We start from the raw sequence: 10,272 nt of genomic DNA on the forward strand, positions 1-10,272 counted from the left end.
ATTTGTGACATTCAAACAAGGTAGTGGAAAATTACAGTACAGCTGTTTGCCATTGGCATACTATGTAAACTGTTTGTGTCACAAGTTAACATTTTCCATAAGTAAAGAGACCTTTTGGTTTGTATTTCAGTTTTTATTGCACACTTTTCTCTCTTTTTTAGCTTGTGAATTATGAACGCTTAAACAAAGGGAATACATTGAGGTTTCTGTTTGAAAATATTTAGCCATCCCTTTCTTAACCCCTCTGTTTTAACCCTTTAACAGTCCTCTCAGCCATTTGGTAGATCACATTTTGAGCCATGATAGTAAGCAAAATAATTTTGGTTTGCTGGTTTAAATTTGCAGATTTGATTGTGTTCTGCGGAGACTGTCTATTGTGACTCAGAGCTGTAGAGAGAGAGAGAGTTGTGACAACTCCGTTCACTCCAATGGACCAGTTTTATACAGCAATGGCGGATCGTGGAGCCGCTCAATAGCTCCCGGAAGTTAGCGCTCATACTATCAGCGCCGTAGAGATGCAGCAGAAGAGACCGCTGTGATGAACTTTTGAAAGGTATGACATTTATAGAACAAAATAGTATATTATCAGCACAGCTAATCAAATTACCCTGTGCATTAAAACAGATGATTATTAGATTATTCCTCACTTAATTAGTAGATTTACGGGATGTTATTCATTCTCTTCATGCAGTTTCATCCATCGTTGTGTAATTTAAAAGTGATTTTGCTGGTGGGGAGTTATTAAATAGACCTAATAAGCATGTGTCCCATGCAGATGGACTAAAGTGAGAATGAAACGTTTAGTGTAGGTGAGCAGTTTTCATTTCAGAATCATGCTAGGCTAAATGTCCAAAAATGGATTATATACCACTACTATATTATAGAAGTAATTACAGTAAACCTGTACATTATTACTGTATTTTATACTTCAACGTCTTAGCTACTAAAGAAGCACTGTGTTGAAGGAGCAGATGCCACAGGACTGCAATGTGATGGAGCATCACTTAACCATTTCTCCTGTGTTTGTCTCCTTCGCTGTCTTGCTTTCAGAACAAGAACCACCTGAAGACTCCCTGTAAAGAGACATCACCCTCACAATGAGTCTCTTCACTGGTTTTGGCAAGTCTTTCCCTGCTCTTTGTGAAAAAGTGCCAGTTCCCTAGTATGATTCCATCACATTTTGTTGGTGTAATCTATATAGATTGCTCCTGCTGACTATATCCAGCCTCTTACGAGGACTTCAGATGACCCAACACCTGTGAAGAGATGACGCCAACCCTTGAGAGGACTTCAGATGAAGCGGACTCTGAATAAACATACAAAACTGCTACATTTTCCTTGCATTGTAATCAACATGATAACATCATGTAACCATTGCTTTAATTTGTTAATTGTTTCTGTATACATTTAACTGTTTCTGAATACATGACGTTACTTAACTGCATGATTTGTATAGCCTAATTTTAGAACATTTCTACCATTACTTTGGCACAGTTACTCTTATTCGTAATGTAGAAACATTCATTTTCTGTAGAGCTGCTTTGAAACAATGTGTATATTAAAAAGTGCTATACAAATAAATGTGAATTGAACAAAACTTGATGCATCATTTTTTTTCTCTTCTCCAGATCAGTAGGGAAACCATACATTCACACTCCTTTCTGTGAGTGACTGGAGCACTCCCATGCAGCACAGCAAACTATTGTGGAGACTGTTCAAGGACATGTTTTATAGTTTATTATACATGTATAAATCGATTGCTGTAAATAAGTGCATAACAAAAGTCAACATACATAAAAATATATGATTAAATGTGTAAAAATGTTTTAAGTTGTTTTAAATTGGAATATACTATTATATTTTGGACTTCCGTTGACGCAACTCTCTCTTTCCATGGCTCTGTTGTGACTTATAAATTTGCCAAACTACTAAATTAAAATTTAAATTATTTTACAACTATGATAAATAATAATACAAATTATTATAATTCTCAATTTTCATTTTTCCGTTTTGCACCATTATACAGACAAGCATTTCTTTTTTTCTTTCACCTATTTTTATTATTTAAAAAAAAAATCTGGATGTGCCCATTAAACGCTTAAGTGTGATTTGTTTTGTTCTGAGACAGTTCAATAACATTATGTTCATCAAGGACAAAGACATATATCAATAGAAAATTGATAGGTTACATGCTGATTGGTAAAACACAGGGAGAGATAAAAAGACAGCAAAAGAGACTAAAAGGAACCAGGGTTTGCAGTAAAAGGACCACCAGATGCTCAGTGTCTACCGCACCCTGGCGTGACTGAAAATAAATGTTCAAAAACAGAGCGGGGTATATAAAAACATGTTCATTAGTCTCTCCCACAGTTCTCCGGTAACAGTAACAGCTCCACTGAGACTTATACAGGACATTCATTTAATGCTTTTACAAACATTATACAGACTTATTCATGAACGCCCCATTCTGAGAAATAAAAACTAAACACAAAAAATACTAGTGAAATATTTGGTATAGATTAAGACGTCATTGTGTTGTTTATGACCATAATATTTCTTTCTTGACTCTTTAACAATGTAAGGCGCATTCATGTGTAGGAACTTACATACGGTGTTGGGAAGGTTACTTTGGAAATGTAATAGGTTACAGATTACAAGTTACCCTATTTAAAATGTAATAGTAGTGTAACTTTTTCAATTACTTTATTAAAGTTTACTTTTGATTACTTTTTTAAATTTCTAATGAATGTTTATTTGCAACTGTTAATCATTTTCAAACATTTACACCATGCAGGGTTAACCTTACAGTAGTGCTCAACACTGTCAGACTTTCAAAATCCTTCCTCACTTGAATTAAGATGATCAAATTTGAACACATCCACCACAAAATCAGACTTTAGTACCGCCTTTTACTTTGAGATTGATCTGAAGTTCAATGCAGATTTAAATCATAAGAAATAGTTTACTGATACTGTTTTTGAAACCGAATCTTTGCATAACTACAGGAAACACTGCATCTAACAATGGTTTGGGGAAAAAAAGTTAATAATAAAAAAAATAAATAAAAGCATATACATCAACTCAAATACGGTTATCTAATAAGCATGTGTCCCATTCTGTGTACTAAACTCCTGAAACATTGGTGTCTCTTTGTATATGATATGACGATAGTTTTCTCAAAATAAGTAAAATTCTCATGAAGTGACTCAGAGCAGTTCTATAGATTATGTTTATGTGTTCATGTACTCATTTTGAGGCAGCAGAGGCTGCAAACACTGTGAGCTTCAGTAGGCCTATGTGTAGTAAATGAAGACAGCTGACGTGCTATGATTTCTGACAGGCAGTTCACTCTCCTGTGATGTGACCCTGTTCCCCTCACACAATAAATACAATATTAACGATGTTTTAAAAAAATGTTCAATAGAGTACCGGTAATATGCAATGATGATGATAAAAAAGTGAAAAGTGATTCTTTTAAATACTAAAAGCGGGAGGGGGCCAAGATGGCGTCCTTCTAGTCAGACATGCTTTTTCTCTGTCCTTGACAGACGTGGAGTTTGCAGCTGGAAATTACGTCCCAGCTTTTCTTTTCTTTTCTTTTCTTTTATTTAATATGAAGATACCCCTTACATCTTAATGGTATTGAAGAAATAAACATTTTGGATGGGCAAAAGGAGAAGTAGGAAACACTCCTCTCCTCACAACGCTGATGCTAACGAGATGGAACTTGCCCGTGAGTCTGTTATGGAGCCCCCTTGCCTGGCCGATTTTCCTAGTCTGCCTGAAACACCAAAAAAAACAGATTCTCCGGCTAAAAAAAGGAATCGAGTCTGTGCGAAACCTGATTCCGAGAATACTTCGGAAGTACTTGAAGCTATCCATGCACTTGGCTTGAAACTCGACCAAACGCATTTAAAGGTTTCAGCTATTGAGAAAACTACAGAGCTCACTTTGGCCAAGGTGGACAGTTTAGCAACTTCTGTGCAACAGCTCATCGTCGAAGTTAACTCTCACGACGAACGGTTATCCCTAATGGAAAAAGAAATGCAAGCTCTAAAGGCTGAAAACACGACTTTGAAGTCTAATATAGCAGAGGTTAAAGGAGACGTTCTGAACTTTGTTAAGTGCGAGAACGGAAGATGGGTTATTCTAACAGTGAAATTAGACAATACTACATTTATTCTTTGTAATATTTATGGTCATAACTCCAATCCGTTGAATAAGTCCTTATTTGTAAAGGTTTCTGATATTATTCAATGCAAATTTGATGCATTCCAAGCTTCATATGTTATATTTTCAGGCGATTTTAATGAATGCGTGGATAATTTGAGTGATAGACATCCTCCTCGTTCTTCTCAACGTGACGCACAATCAAACTTAGCATCTCTATGTGCCAACTTATCACTTACTGATACTTGGCGATTCTACAACCCTGGGATATCAGAATATACATGGTCTAACAAAGACAAATCTTTGCAATCTAGAATTGACATGTTCTTTATTTCTACCTCGGCTTTGCAATATGTCAAGGAAATTGTTCATAATTATGCCCCTTTAACTGATCATAAGCTTATTTCTTTAACGCTTAGAGGTACAAAAGAGAACTCTAGTCTTAGAGGGTACTGGAAATTTAATAATAATCTTCTTAAGGATGAGTACTTTAACAACAGTGTTAAAAAAATTGCCAATGGTATTTTAGGAGGTGTAAAGGAAGGATTTAAAAGTAAATGGGAATTTTTCAAAGATAACGTCAGAAAGATTGCAGTTAAACGTAGTAAAGAATTAAAAAAAATCAATAGACAAAATGAGTTAGAATTAATTGATAAATTAGGGATATTGGAACAGAAGCAAAATCTTACTAAGGAGGAAGAAGCTGAATTGGTCACAATTCAATCCCATCTAGACTTGATCTATTTAGACTTGGCTAAATGTGCTTTTATTCGTTCTAGGGAAAAATGGCTTGAAGAGGGTGAAAAAAATACAAGTTATTTTTTCGCACTTGAGAAAAGAAATTTTAAAAGAAATGCTTTAACTGCTTTAAACATTAATGGGAATCAAACAAATTTCTGACTTTGTTTACTCTTTTTATAAAGAACTATATAATTCCAAATTTGAAAGAATAAAGAATTTCATGACTTCTGTAAATCCAATATAACTTCTTCTGAGATCAAAGATGCCCTGATTAGAATGAAAAAAGGGAAAGCACCAGGAATAGATGGGTTGACAGTAGAATTGGACTTACATTTTTGGGAACTGATCGAAATTCCTCTTTATAATATGTATTATGAATGTATAAACAGTAGCGAAATGACTACTACTATGAAACAAGGTGTCATTTCGTTAATTGCCAAACCTGATAAAGATTCACACTTGATAGAAAATTGGAGACCAATCTCTCGTCTAACAATTGATTATAAATGAATTACTTTAGTATTTGCTAATAGATTACGAGAAGGTTTTAAATAAAATTATTAGTGAATACCAATAAGGTTTTTTAAAAGGTCGACACATAACTAACAATATTAGACTTGTGCTTGACCTTTTGGATTATGCTGAGAATGTTGATGAAGGAGCCGTTATTTTCTTTCTGGACTTTTATAAAGCGTTCGATACAATTGAACATGAATTCTTATTTAAAACTATAACGCTTTTTGGATTCGGAAATACATTTTTTAATGTAGTTAAAATGTTTTACAATAATATTAATAGTTCTGTAATACTTAACACTTCCACCTCTAAAAGATTTAACATTAACCGTGGAGTACGTCAAGGTTGTCCAATTTCCCCCTTTTTATTTTTGTTGGTAGTTGAATTATTATCCATTGGGATTGTTAATAATGAACAAATTCAAGGTCTCCAAATTTTTGGTAATGAAATTAAAATATCACAATTGGCGGATGACACAACCTTATTTTTAAAGAGCTTATCTTTTATTCTCAATGCTATCTCCTTCATCAATATTTTCTCTAAGGCTTCTGGCTTAACTCTAAATTTATCCAAATGTGAAATCCTCCCTTTACACAATTTAAATGATTTAAGTTATTGATAATATTCCAGTGAAACCCTCTGTCAAATACCTAGGAATTCTTGTAACAAAGGATGTTACAGAAAGACAAAACTTAAATTTCTCCTCTAGATTAAAAAAGACAAAAGCGTTATTAAACTGTTGGTTACAACGTGATCTCTCTGTTTATGGTCGTGTCCTATTATCTAAAGCAGAAGGCTTATCTCGATTTGTCTATCCCTCCCTATCTCTGTATGTTAAAGATTCTTATTGTAAAGATATCAATAATTTGTTTTATTCTTTTATTTGGAAAAACAAATCCCAAAGACTTAAGAAAAGGGTTCTTACTAATAAGAAAGCTGAAGGGGTTTTTTGATTGTAAAATTACCCAAAATTTTTGGAAGGAATTGGCAGAATTTATTTTTAATCTAGTAAAGGATAAATACTGTTTTTCTTTAAAGGATATTATTGTGTACTATGAAAACAATGTTAACAAAGGTCTTGAATACATTGTTAATTTATTCATATTACTGGCAAAATTTTATATACATAAACAAAAATGTTTAAATTCATCCCCAATATTTAAGGTATTTTTTGTGGAATTTGATTGTTTTATATCTTCTTTGAAATTGTTAAAAAACAGAAAGTCATTAACATGTTTAAAATATTATGACATTATTTTCAGTGCCCGTTACTAATTAATGTCACACTTTGTATAGCACTGACTGTCTTATGCTATGCTCTGTTTGTTATTTGTTCTATTTTCATTAATATATAAAAAAAAAAAAAAAGTGGACTACCAAAAAAAAAAAAGCATGTCCCCAGTGGAAATTATGCCCCTGGTTACATTTATTTTACGTAACGCCACATGTAACTAGTTACTCCCCAACACTGCTTACATAAAGGAGTAAGGGACTTTGAGACTTTTTCTATGAGAATCTGTCATCCTCAGACTGTTAAACATTAATACTTTTGACACAGGGTGAGCTTATGATGACTCCTAAACATTTTTACTAACGTTCAGCATTCCACTTTTTTTCTTTTTTTTTTTAAACTTATTTACTCTGTCTAATAGTGGGTGATGATAAGCCCATATGTGTGATTTTATTTATAAAACTGTTTATCAGCGAAGAACTACACTCGCCACACCTAATCATTGTGAGATCAGGTTACAAATAGCAACAAAAATGTGTCAATTATCGAAGAAGCTGAATTTAGCTGAAAAATACATTAATAATGAGTTACATACATATAGGCACAGCATAGCCAGTTACTTAATCTATTTTTACTCCTCCAACAAGAATAGCTCCAAGCCATTGAAGCCAATGTAGCAACAACCATCAAGCGTGGCAATCATGAATGAACCATTGTTCTTGAATGAATCGGTTAAGTAACTGATTCAGTGTCTCACTCATAAAGACTTGTTGGTAACACTTTACTTGAAGGGGTGTGCATAAGACTGACATGACACCTTCATAATCATGACATGACACATGTCATGAATATGAAGGAGGTTTTATGCATGTTTATGACAAATGTCATTAAGTGTCATTCGCTCAGTTATGTCATTTTTAATGCAAAGATGACATTGTTTGAGATGTCTTTGTTATGTTTCTTCATGAATGGAATGCTGCGTTTAAAAAAGTAGGCGAGAAACAGCATGTGAACAAAGTAATATGGCCGAATTCACAGTATTCATAAAATATGCAAAAAGTCACCCAATGAGTAGCCTAGCCTACTCAATCAGTACGTTTACATGGACAACAATACTCCGATTTTAACACGATTAAGACAATACTCTGATTAAGAATCTACCATGTAAACAGAGATTTTTGATTACCTTAATCCGGCTAAAGTCATAATTGAAGTAAACAGAAATCGAATTAAGACATGTGGAGTCTTCCTATTTTACTCGCATTACTGAAGTGCAGTATAGACATGTAAACACCTTAATCACATTATTACCGTCGTGTAAGACTTTTTGCCACATTTTGCGACAGGATACACACACGGCAGTGGTCAACCGTTTGACGGCAAATAAAAGAGCTTCAACACCACTGTCGTCTGTATGCACGTACAAATAATTAACTGCACTTGAAGCTTTCATAACATTAAAAATGAAACACCCAAAACTGTGCATGGCATCATCACGAAGACAAACTATACGTGAAATTCCGGAGGGGACGTCGGATGGTGTCACGTGGGGGCGTGATGACGGTGTGCCATTAATCGAACTAGCCTATGTACTATAACATGTAAAACGGGAACATGAAAGGAATATTCTAAAAGCAACTCATGTAAACACCATAATCATAATATTGGCTTAATTAGAATAAGGTAAATAATTAGATTACTGATGTCCATGTAAATGTAGTAATTGTTGTCCATGTAAACGTAGTGAATAATGTAACCTGCAGAAAGTTACTACCCATCACTAATGCAAAGACTGACAGTCTGTCTGTGAATTATATAATATATTATATATATATTATATAATATATATACAATATAATTATATTGGTTTACAGACAAGCTGTCAGTCAAATTTTTTTAATATAATATAATATAATATAATATACTATAATAATTATTGACTTTTTATTTGATTACATCATTTGCATTGCTTCAATGTGCTTATTTAGCTTAGCGGTTCTCAATTCCATTTGACACCCCACTCAATTCCTGGTGACCACATTCCCCCCAGCCCCCTCTGCATATTTTGCATATCTCTCCTATTTAACACACCTGATTCAGATAACCAGCTCGTTAGAAGAGAGCTCCATGCATGAACTGTGTTCCGATTGGCAGGGTCCCTACACAGTGTTCATTGCTCCCTACTCCCTGAGCACGGGAAATTCGTTGAAATTTACTTCACTTTGGAACATTCATTCACGGATTTACACTATGCCATGGCCTACAGCATCTTCACACACAGACAAAACTTACTAGAGAAGTGTGAAGTGTGACATAATATACCCCTGTAAATAAATACAATTTTATTTCACGTCTTGCACACTTTAATGCCCTTTGAATAGAAAAGGAATCCTCAACTCTCAAGGTCCAATTGATGCACTTTCCTGCAGAGTTTAGCTCCAACCCTAATCAAACACACCTGAACAAGCTAATCAAGGTCTTCAGGATCACTACAAAGTTGCAGGTAGGTGTGTTTAATCCAGGTTGGACCTAATCTCTACAGGAAAGTGGATCTCAAGGTCCATAGTTGAGGACCCCTGGAATAGGAGCATATACTCTCCCTTCGAACTGGAGTCATGGTGGAATAACCTGTGAAGTTCACTTCGCAGGGCACTCACGGTCATATAGAACAAACGTCTGAAGTGATAAGAGATACATACAAAATATACAGAGCGGGGGTCGCGACCCACGAGTACTAGAATTGAAAACCACTGATTTAGCTCATTAAAAAAATCAATTGTCAAAATTTCCACCCGTCCTCTCCAGTCAGAATGGCATGCAGGTCTGCTGAATTTCTGTTTCTTAGCCTTAGCCGTTCAAAAAGCCCAGTCGGTATAATATCAGTTACCACACCCTCATGAAAAGTGTCATGACTCACAGAAATACTCAGAAGTCAGGATGGAGACCAAGTCTACTCTGCATTTACACAAGCATCGTTCTCTCAGCCTTCACTGTGAGCCCATAACAGCCGCAAGCACTCACTGAGACTGAAGCTGACTACCATCCCCCCAAATGCTATATGAAATGGTGCCAAGTCTTTCTCTCCTTACAAATTTATACCAAAAGAACCTGGGGGCTTTGACATTACATTACAAAGTAGGGCCTTAAAGATCATAATGACATCTAAGACAATCTTTTACTTCAACTTGTCCTTCACAGTTAAGTCATTAACAAAGAATCATGGTCAGATCGTGACAATACATGATCATTACAGTGTTCATTGCTCCCTACTCCCTGAGCACGGGAAATTCGTTGAAATTTACTTCACTTTGGAACATTCATTCACGGATTTACACTATGCCATGGCCTACAGCATCTTCACACACAGACAAAACTTACTAGAGAAGTGTGAAGTGTGACATAATATACCCCTGTAAATAAATACAATTTTATTTCACGTCTTGCACACTTTAATGCCCTTTGAATAGAAAAGGAATCCTCAACTCTCAAGGTCCAATTGATGCACTTTCCTGCAGAGTTTAGCTCCAACCCTAATCAAACACACCTGAACAAGCTAATCAAGGTCTTCAGGATCACTACAAAGTTGCAGGTAGGTGTGTTTAATCCAGGTTGGA

At 34.9% G+C, this 10,272-nt stretch overlaps 1 long non-coding RNA gene across 1 annotated transcript; it reads right to left on the reverse strand.

Moving 5' to 3' along the window:
* Positions 1-442: 442 nt before the first annotated feature.
* LOC107556367 (uncharacterized) lies at positions 443-1,194 on the reverse strand. Its single transcript, XR_001605267.1, has 2 exons — positions 1,097-1,194; positions 443-476 (listed from the first exon to the last, which is right to left on the reverse strand). It is a non-coding gene; the product is annotated as an uncharacterized lncRNA (long non-coding RNA).
* Positions 1,195-10,272: the final 9,078 nt, after the last annotated feature.

This window comes from Sinocyclocheilus grahami, unplaced genomic scaffold, assembly GCF_001515645.1.
Source record: "Sinocyclocheilus grahami isolate Dianchi unplaced genomic scaffold, SAMN03320097.WGS_v1.1 scaffold20.1, whole genome shotgun sequence".
NCBI classification, from domain to species: Eukaryota; Metazoa; Chordata; class Actinopteri; order Cypriniformes; family Cyprinidae; genus Sinocyclocheilus; species Sinocyclocheilus grahami.